Source organism: Rhineura floridana, chromosome 3 (genome assembly GCF_030035675.1).
Source record: "Rhineura floridana isolate rRhiFlo1 chromosome 3, rRhiFlo1.hap2, whole genome shotgun sequence".
Classification (NCBI taxonomy): Eukaryota; Metazoa; Chordata; class Lepidosauria; order Squamata; family Rhineuridae; genus Rhineura; species Rhineura floridana.
Genome location: NC_084482.1, coordinates 107667642 through 107678442, shown reverse-complemented (window position 1 = coordinate 107678442; position 10801 = coordinate 107667642).

Genomic DNA, 10801 nt, shown 5'->3' with positions numbered 1-10801 from the left:
GAATTAGGCCCGCTACAGCGCCTAGAAACACCAGATGACCGATCAGTGGAGGTGCTGTAAAGGAGCTGCAGCTGTCACCCATATAGCTGCGAGGATTGGTCCACTGCTGTCTTGACAGAGAGAGAGCAAGTGAGTGGAAGCAGCAGACTTAATTCTTACAGCTGAGGTAGCTGCAAGAAGTAGCTGTCATGGGACTTCATTTTATATCCTGTGACGAAATACTTTAACGTAAATAGAGATGGTGGTGTTCAAGGGTGCCTTCCTTTACCTTCTCTTGGTAGGCTGTGCTTATGGGGCTATTCCAATTATTTTTAAAATTTCTCTGCAACTAAAGGGGCATTATACCACAATTTAAAGCCACACACCGTAAATTAAAACAATTAAACCATCCAAATAAACTATGGGGGAGATCCAATCTCAGCTAGCACAGCTGTCTCTCTTCTGAAAATAATTTCTGTAACACCCACAAAATTAAAATCCAGGTATAAGGAGTGTCTCTTTATTCTGGAAATTTCCTCTTTGTCATCGTTATACACTATTTCACTCACTGCTATCAAAATATATTTTTGTACATGTGCAATTTTAGTAACTGTTCATCCCACGCTTTCCCAACTTCAAATGACTAACTCGGCTCCCACAATTCAGTGGTTGTTTTTAAAAAGTTATTTCAAAGCTTGGGGGGGGGTCCCACTGCTGCAGAGGCCTCCACTGCAGATGCCAGTTTCCCACACACCGTGGCCAGTGCAAGGCCCCAAACTATGACATTGTGAAGGCAGAGCTGGGTCAGCCAAAGATACACTGGAGAGGGCCCCAATTTGGGCCTCAGTTGCACCAGTCTACAGCTGGCACAGCCAAAAAATGTTGAAAATGTGGAGATAACACACCTATTTTGGACAGGGCATCATTTGTGGCTGTGGCTGCACCACTCTATTTTACCCCACTGCTCCATGTCCACAGTTAAGATTGCTTTTCCTATCTTGTACCCTGGTAGTCATCAGAAAATGTATGGGTTTTTTCCCCAACAGCTACCTCCCCCCTACAAAAAAAAGAGTTGTTTCTTACATAATCTGTAGATATGAAACACGTTTTCAAAGACAATGAAATAACGGGGTTATTATGGGAACTATTTATATCCTGCGCTTCTGGTGTAAAAAGCACCACTCAGTGCACTTAACATTTAAAAGGCATTCTCTGTTATTCCACTCAAACATGCTTCCACCATATATGGAACAGAAGGGCCTCTCCTTACGATCTTAGGGAGTGGGCAGGACGATACAGAAAGAAGTAGTCCATAAAGTATCCTGAACTTAAGCCATTTAGGGTTCTAAAGGTCATCACCAACATGATGAATTGGGCTCAGGACCAAATTGGCACTAGAGCAGCTGTTGCAGAATTGGTGTAACATGATCCTATGGGCATGTGCCCACCAACATCCTTGTAAGCTGCATTATGGACCAGCTGAAGCTTCTAGAAACTTTGCAAAGGTAGCCCCATATAGAGGATATGGCAATAATCCAACCTGGATGCAGGAATACCACTCAACAGTTATGACTATATCGTGTGTTGTTAACATACTTCTCATGGAAGAGGGTGCATGGAGGAAAAGGCCATGCATAGCAACCAGGTGGCAGACAAAAAGGTTCTGCTGTGATCTATATCACTAATCCATCACCTCTGATCAACAGGAAGCAATAAAAAAGGGAGGAGCTACAATGGGGAAACTGAAGGCCTCAACAGACAAAATATAACCACAAATCTCATCTGAAACACAGGGAGAACAATACAAAAACACTGAATAACAATTATTTTACAACATCTGGATTCTCTGGTAAAATAAAATGAACAAAGAATGACAATTCCACATAGAAATGTGGAAGCAGGATAAAAATGTTACATAAAGAAAATGCCTTCCCACATGAGATGTTTGTACAAAACGTGGTTTGTTAATAGCCTTGAGATTTAGTTTTCTAAAGGCTAGTGCCTTGGATGGCTGCCTTTGGTTGGATACAGGGGGGAAGACAGCATTTTGAAGAAGTGTTGTAGTGGATCTGGAATGGAATCTTGGATCCTCTGTTCCACTAAAGATATCAAGAGAAACAGCATTTGGAATATAATTGTTATTGTTATTTTTTCAATATGTAATTTTAATATTTTATATTGCATCTTATATTTTACGTATTCTGTATTTATATTATGTTTTTGTTTTATATTGTAAGCTGCTTTGAGTATTTCTGTAATAGAAAAGCAGGATATAAATATTAAATCTAATCTAAATAAACAAATACATACTGTTCCACCTCAGAAGAGCCATTTTTATCCCTGGTCATTTTCTTTACACCTCATAGTCCATTACATGCCCTGCTCAGCCCTTCCTTTCTACTCTTAATTCTTTGCTTTATGCCTGAAATCTTTCTCACAACATCGTCTCCAAACAGCATGAAATTGCTCAGGGTTTCTTCATCCTAGCACTGGGAGCTGGTCCCTGCTCCAGACATCAGCAACTGCAGCCATCAGCCCAGTCAGCAAAACATTTCTCTCTTCCACGTCTTCACAGGCAGGTATCCTGTGACCAAATCTATCTTTGCTTGCTAACTAGATACATGAAGTCTGTAGAGCTGTAGAACTGGGAGGGAAGAAAAGAACAATGGATATGGAGAAGGTGGGTTCAGCAAGAATAGTATTTTGAAGACGTATTCCTCTGAGCCTATTCTAGAATATGTATAAGTGCAGTGGCACTCAGAATGTTTGTGCAACATGAGTTTGCTCAGTTAAATTGTCAGCTATAAGGGTATTACTTTACCAACCTGTCAAAATTATAACCGAGGTTACTCAGCTTCCACAAACGTAACTGGCTCTCTAGTGATACCAGTTTTGGGACAATGGACAAATTTTGTTCCCACCTGAACCGTGACCTTGATTGCAGTTGCTTTACTTTCTCTCCTAGATGCCAATGGCTCCCTTTGACTTAAATTGAGCTTGGCATTATGATGAGTACTTTGCCAGTAACACATAGTATCTCAAATTACTCCCATATTTCAGAGATCTGTGGCTGATGGAGCAATCCAAAACTTACTTACTGGGACTTAAGCCCCACTGAAATCAATAATGCTTACTGCTGAGTAAACATAATTTGGATTTGTGTATGGCATACACAGTGGTGGCTGGTAACATTTTGACCTGGTAGGGCTGCTGCAATTTGTAACATTGCTGTTTTCATTACAACAGGATTGTACAGCACTTATTTAGGAAAGTGTGCCATTACACATGTGCAGAGTGCCACTGTCTCCTCACTAAAAATATCAGTTATCCGCACATCAATGGATAATGGAAGAACTTCCATGTAAGAGGGCCAAGTATGATTTTCAGACAAGATCAACTCCACCCATCTTATTTAAAAATTAAGCCATACCATATGTTTTTTATTTTTAAATAAAAGTTTTTTATTTCATGTATTGATTACACCTACACATCCATTGCCAAAAAACTAAACTTTTTTTAAAAAAAAACTTTTAAAATGTGAAGAACACTTGCTTCCAGTTGCATGCAGTTTTCTTCCCCCCCAAAAAATCAATTTAACTTTTCATTATCCAAAATATTTTTCTCTAAATTAAAGAATAAAGCATTCATTTGAGCCAAGGTGTATCAGAGGAGAGCAAAACATACTTGCTCAGTCCTGAAAATGTGAAATAATAATCTCTGCTCATCTGCAGAGTACATCACACCTGAGTAATCACCCTCTGTTATGTCTGAGATTAGGGGAAATATTTTCCAGGTTTGGGGAAGGATGCAGTCATATCCAGAAGGGCATAGAGCCCAAATGTCATTTTAGAAATTACTGACAAAACTCACCAAAAAGCTAGAAATAATAGCACCATGCATTTCCCTCTACATTCAAGATATTCTAAACTGAACCTAAAGGAGGGGTTTGTTGGAAGCAGATCCACACACATTTTCTGGAAATACTCTGGAATATACTCTGGAATTGCATGTGGTTCATATCAACCTGCCCTGCTCCACCCAGCTTTTAATGAGTGAATGCAGGGAAATAATTAACACAGAGGTTGTTGCAACACATACACAAGCCATCCACTATTTCTTCTCCCAATTCACTAACATAAATGTAAAATGATTATATAAAAAGTGACATTTATTATAGAGACTCACTGTTGTTTGCTTGCTTATAAGCACTCTCTTTAGAAGTCAAGGTCACTCACAAAATACTAAGCTAAACAAAAAAAGCTCCTCAAAATAGGAAACACTCCCTGTTGCTTCTCTGGTTGCCTATAAAAAGATCTGGCCTTCAGGGAAACATCTCTGAGCACACCCAAAACCAAGCTAAGGCTACCACATCAGGCTGTACTTGAAGCAGGCCTGACTCCTCCTTAATCTACTATACTGGCTGTGCTGGATAAGCTTCATACCAACAAATGGAGTATAAACCTTCATGTGTGTGTGTGTGTGTGTGTACTACCTTCAAGTCGATTTTGACTTATGGCAACCCTATGAATAGGGTTTTCATGAGGCTGAGAGGCAGTGACTGGCCCAAGGTCACCCAGTGCACTTCATGGCTGTGTGGGGATTCGAACCCTTAACCACTACACCACACCGGCTCTCATAAACCTTCACAGTAGGGCTGAAAAACAGGCAGCCCTGGGAAGGACCTCTTTGCCATAGCTACACTCCTGGATTAGGATTGGCTGAGTGATACAAAGAGCTGATTGGCCAGACAAAAAAAAGATTGACAGGAAGGCCTTCACAAGCCTATGTAATTTCAACAAATTATAAAATGTGTGTAGAACAAGAAAGAGTGTGAAGCTTTGAGATTTTGCAGATTTTTTTTAATTGTTTGATATTATCAGCAGTAGGGCTGCCGCCCAGTAGCCCCAGTGAACCAGCCTCCACTGGTACACTCCGTACAGTCAAGTGGATATCAGGTTTGCACAAATTAAAGGTATTTGACAGATCAGTACAGAGCAGAGATGTCCTAACCAAGCATAGGAATGCAGCCTCAGTTATTTAACTAGTAGTATTTACATAACAGTTGAAAATCATGTAAATGTACATCTCATTATAAGTGGGAGTAACATTTACCGCACAAAGAATATTTATACAAGTTCTCCTGTGATAAGAAGAAACAGGAAGTGGCCAACTTAGAAGTAAGTTCAATTGCACATTGAACTTGGATTTACTTCTACTTAAACTTGCATAGAAACATTCTGAAGGCTACAATAGCTTATGCACACTTACTAAGGAGTAGGTTCCATTGTTCTTAATATAACTTATTTTCAGGTAAGCATGTATAGGTGTTGGCCTGTAATAGTCTAACCCAGCCTTTCCCAACCAGTGTGCCTCCAGATGTTGTTGGACCACTATTCCCATCTTTCCTGACTATTGGCAATGCTGGCTGAGGCTGATGGGAGTTGTGGTCCAACAACATCTGGAGGCACACTGGTTGGGAAAGGCTGGTCTAACCATATATGCTCACCTAAGCTGCAGTCCTATGCCACGTGCCTGGGAGTAAGTCCCTTGAAACTCACTGGGACGTACATCTAAGTAAACCGATATAGGACTGCACTGTAAGTCACTCAGGAGTAAGTCCCACTGACCTCAGTTCCCAAGTTAGTGTGCTAAGGAATGCAGCCTAAAAAAATCAATACCTTGGGTGGTATTCAATGCTAGTCCTACTCAGAGTAGACCCATTAAAGTTAATACACATGACTAACAGAGCAATCCAACTTATTGGAGGCCAGCAGGAGTGAAGCTGGTGTATGCACAGCTGGAGGAAGGTGTGGTGTAAGGAAAGAAAATACCTTTTTCCTTCTGCCACCCCTTTTACCAGTGTACCTGCTGCTGCAACAGAGGGCTGTAGGAGGGAGCTGAACAGGACCTGGATATTGCATAAGTCCCTCCCTTGATCCCTCCTCTAACACGCCCCCATAACTCCTCTTTTTCAGGCCTTCCACTGGCTTCTGCCAGCTCCCCTTATGCTGGGCTAGGCTTCCCTGGCAGACACGCCCCCATAACTCCTCTTTTTCAGGCCTTCCACTGGCTTCTGCCAGCTCCCCTTATGCTGGGCTAGGCTTCCCTGGCAGACATGGCTGAGCCAGGATGAGGGGCTTTTGCCAGCATAGCCCAGCTGAGCCAGGAACCAGTCAGCTTAGCCGGGGATCTGCCATATCCAACTCCCCTCAGGCCGGCATAAATAGCAGTTGGATGTGCCCTGACTTGGGCTCATTAATTTCAATAGGTCTTCTCAGAATAGGCCTTAGTTGAATGAAAACTTTTGTCCGTCTTTCTCGCCTCAGTACTCTCAGTGTTGCTCTCACAAAGAAATGTGTAACAAACTAAAAGCTTAATCTTGGTTGATGGCAAGCATGTGCACTCGTATAGCGTAGCGTGCATGCGTTCAATCAACCAAGATGGTGACGAAGGGATCAGCCCCTTAGGGAAGCCCCCCCATCTTGGTTGATGGTAGGCATGCGCACGCAGTGCACTACATTTACATGAAGCAATTGAAGAGATAGGTGGGGCGTGCGGGTGGGCACTCCAGGTCTGGGGCAGGCTGGTGCCCAAGGGCGCAGTCACACCTGGTGCCAGCCCTGAACTTATTATTACAAAGAAATAAAATCATAGATGCTGTTGCAGCCATTATGGAGCCTTGAAGCTTGTACTCCCAGGCACTATCTCTGGTTGACTAGACAAGAAGAGAATGGAGGATGAAAAGATGGGAAAAACAAACTAGTAATTTAAAGAGGAAATCAGCAAGGGAAGAATAGGCTGCCTTTCTGTCTCTCCCTGCACTGGTTCAGGCATTGGTGCTTTACTCCCAACACTATTACTACCACCTACCAGCAGCAATATTATCACACTTCACTCACAGCCTTTCCGAAAGCCTCATATATTTCACAAATCTCCATAAAATCACCAATGCTGAGCCCTAGAGATTCTTGTTCCAAAGCTCAGCCCCCACAGATAAAGTTGTAAGACCCAAATCATTAAAACTACAAAGGAGAGATCGTTTGGATACTACAAACAATCCCAAATAATATGAACAACTATTTCCTTCACCCCAAAAACTTCACAACACCTCGAGTTAATTCTTCTAACCCTGCACAAACCACTCTGAAGAGCACAATGCCCCATCAAAACTCTGAACATACTGTCTCTGCTGCCCTTTCAGTTTAAAAAGTTAAAAATCCTCCAGTGATGGACAAAAGGAGAATACCCTCCTACCCACCTCCCACTGCCTTTGCCACTCACCTAACAATTGCTATTTAACCCAACTGTTAACTTCCAAAAAAAGATAGTGGCAACACATAAAGTCAGTGTCCCTATGTCTCAAAGTTTTCCTAGCCGTCTGATCTGCCACCTCATTCTTAAGATTTCCCACATAAGCCAGAACCCAACTGAAACCGAACCAAAAGACTCATTCACTGCAATGCGGTTATTCAGTTATCACTAGACTACATTTACATCCCATACTGTATCTCCTTTTGGCTCCACCTTTCCTTGAGTTCTTTGCATTCCTGCTAGTCTCTGCAAGAACTCTACATAAGATACCGTATCAAACTACTGGTCCATCTAGCTGAGTACTCTGACTGGGAACAGCTCACCAGGGTTTCAGGCAGGAGCTTTTCCCAGTCTTGCCTGGAGATGACAGGGATTGAATCCAGGAGGAAAGAAAAAGGGAAGAGAAGAGGACAAAAGAGGGACATAAGTTTGCATAAAGAATATACTAATTTATGCACATAGATGCAAATTTAGAAATAATGACTGTAATTTAAATAGAAGCACAGTACGCCTCACCTCCGTACACACCATACATCTACAGCACATTTCTCGCCCATAGAATCCTGGGAACTGTAGTTTGTTAAGGGTACTGGGAAATGTAGCTCTGTGAGGAGGTAAACTACATTTCCAAGGATTGGGGGGGGCTATACATGTATGGTGTGTAAGTTTAAGTGATCTGTTTGCAGTAGTGTAGTGTAGGCAAATTCAGAAGTGCAGGGTCCCTTCATGATAGTCACACACCACCCCTAGTCACACCATGCCCCCTCACAGCCATGCCTCCTTTTCCACTTTCCCACATCTCCCTTGTGATCTGTGTCATCTCCTAGTCCACGAGCGTCTCCTAGTCCCTAGCAGCCAATAAGCATGGAAGGGAAGGCTATGTGTTAGCTACTGAGAAGAGTCTCCTTTCACTCTGGCTGGCTCCAATACACACAAAAGGACAAGGATTCTTCTTAGTGGCCAACATGCTCCCCTTTCATCCTGATTGGCACATACATAGGGACCTGGCTGGCACCTTGTGCCCAAAAAAGTAAGAGGTCTATGATCCTGCCCCAAGACCCAGACACCTACACCCCTGTCTGTGTGCCAGGTGATCAGTATGCTTACTCAGTCTGCTGTCCAAGTGGTAAAGGCCCCTGATCTCACTTCTTAGTTTTTTTATCTTTGAACTGGACTTGGTCCAGACACGGCTTCAATTAAAAGACACCTTCAAATAGAGGATTGCCCTTGATGGTCACCATCATTCTATAACTGAGAATTAGTGCCTCAGTTTGCTCCCCCCACCCCCGGACACCTTTCAGTTCCTTTTCCTTTTGTGTCATGTGTTTTTAGACTGTAGGATTGAAGGTAGGGGCTCATTACTAAAATTACTATTTTTTATGTAAACCACTTTGAAGTCACTTGGTGATGAAAAAGGGTATATGAACACATTAAATAAAAATAACATTTCTGGGAGCCTTTTTTTTCCAGCTGATGAGCCGGGTTTAAAATAACCTTTACATAGATAAAGGTATAGCTGCCAAAATGCCTGTTTTAAAATGCCATCTTGTCTCAAACACTAATATGTGAGTTTCCACTTCTCAAGTGAAAAGGCAACCACAGTCTCATCCAGTTCCAGGGCTACCATTAGATAGGATGGAGCAGCCACATCAGGTGCCAGGTGCTGGGAGTGGGGGGCCACAGCAAAGTTAGAGGACCAAGCTTTGAGTGTCACATGGCCTGCCCTGAGCCTCTTAAGCTAGCCTGCTACCTTCAGGTGAAATGTTGAACTAAGGTACAATGGCCAGGCCAGGCAGCTTTCAATAGGATGGGGGGCATCGTCCTGCCCTTTATCTACACACAGACCAGCCCTGGACTCATTACATAAAGCCAGCATGTAAGCTGAGTAAGCACCTCAGGGTGCTTCAAAAGTGAAGCTGAGCTTTGATCATGTTAAGTTATGCATTTGTTAGTTGCCCAATAATCTGGGTTTTCTGGGCAAGATACAACAATTAAGCTATTTAAAACAGCGGCTAACCTGTGGCCCCCCAGCTGTTGTTGGACTCCAGGTCCCATGAACCCCAGCCAGCAAAGCCAATGGTTAGGGATTATGGGAGTTGTACTCCAGCAATATCTAGAGGGCCACAGTTTACCACCACCACCCCAGTTTAAAGCAATTAAAACAGAATCCATAAAATACCATCACAACATATACTAAACAAACAAAATACAGAAATCAAACCTAAAACTAAGAAAATTAACTTGATCACAGAAAGCTCAGCTGTAAAGATGATAATGCTATGGAGTATACACAGAGCACCTTTTCCTCACCATTTAATACCCAGAACTACTAACACATTTACAATTAGAGGTAAAAACTTCAGAAGTAGGTAACATACCTTCCAGGCTGGCTTAACCTGGGATACTTAAGAACATAAGAAAAGCCTGCTGGATCAGGCCAGTGGCCCATCTAGTCCAGCATCCTGTTCTCACAGTGGCCAACCAGGTGCCTGGGGAAGCCCACAAGCAGGACCTGAGTGCAAGAACACTCTCCCCTCCTGAGGCTTCCGGCAACTGGTTTTCAGAAACATACTGCCTCTGACTAGGGTGGCAGAGAACAGCCATCATGTCTAGTAGCCACCAATAGCCCTGTCCTCCATGAATTTGTCTAGTCTTCTTTTAAAGCCATCCAAGCTGGTGGCCATTACTGCATCTTGTGGGAGCAAATTCCATAGTTTAACTATGCGCTGAGTAAAGAAGTACTTCCTTTTGTCTGTCCTGAATCTTCCAACATTCAGCTTCTTTGAATGTCCACGAGTTCTAGTATTATGAGGGAGAAAAACTTTTCTCTATCCACTTTCTCAATGCCATGCATAATTTTATACACTTCTATCATGTCTCCTCTGACCCGCCTTTTCTCTAAACTAAAAAGCCCCAAATGCTGCAACCTTTCCTCGTAAGGGAGTCGCTCCATCCCCTTGATCATTCTGGTTGCCCTCTTCTGAACCTTTTCCAACTCTATAATATCCTTTTTGAGATGAGACAACCAGAACTGTACACAGTATTCCAAATGCGGCCACACCATAGATTTATACAACGGCATTATGATATCGGCTGTTTTATTTTATGTACCATTGCCCTTTCAACACAGTATGAGGAACCAAACTTGATCCATGGGTGCTAAGAATGGAACCTCCATTATCAGAGGCCACATATCACTGATTGCTAAATGCTGATGGGGACAGACAACATGGGATATCCTATCCATCACCCTCATGGTCTGTTTATGAGCTTCCCACAGACACATAGGTCTAGGCTACAGCTGGAGGGGAGAGAGAGATAGCACATGCAAAAACCAGATGACCAGTCCAATCCAGAGTAATAGTTCTTCATCTGCTGCACTTATAAAATTAAACTTTAACCTGAAATGTATTGGGGGTATACCAATCTATCACTGTATTGTTGGGCAGTTTCAACTATTCCATAGCAAATGAAATTATATCATCTGCAGAATCAAGTGCAAACACTATTT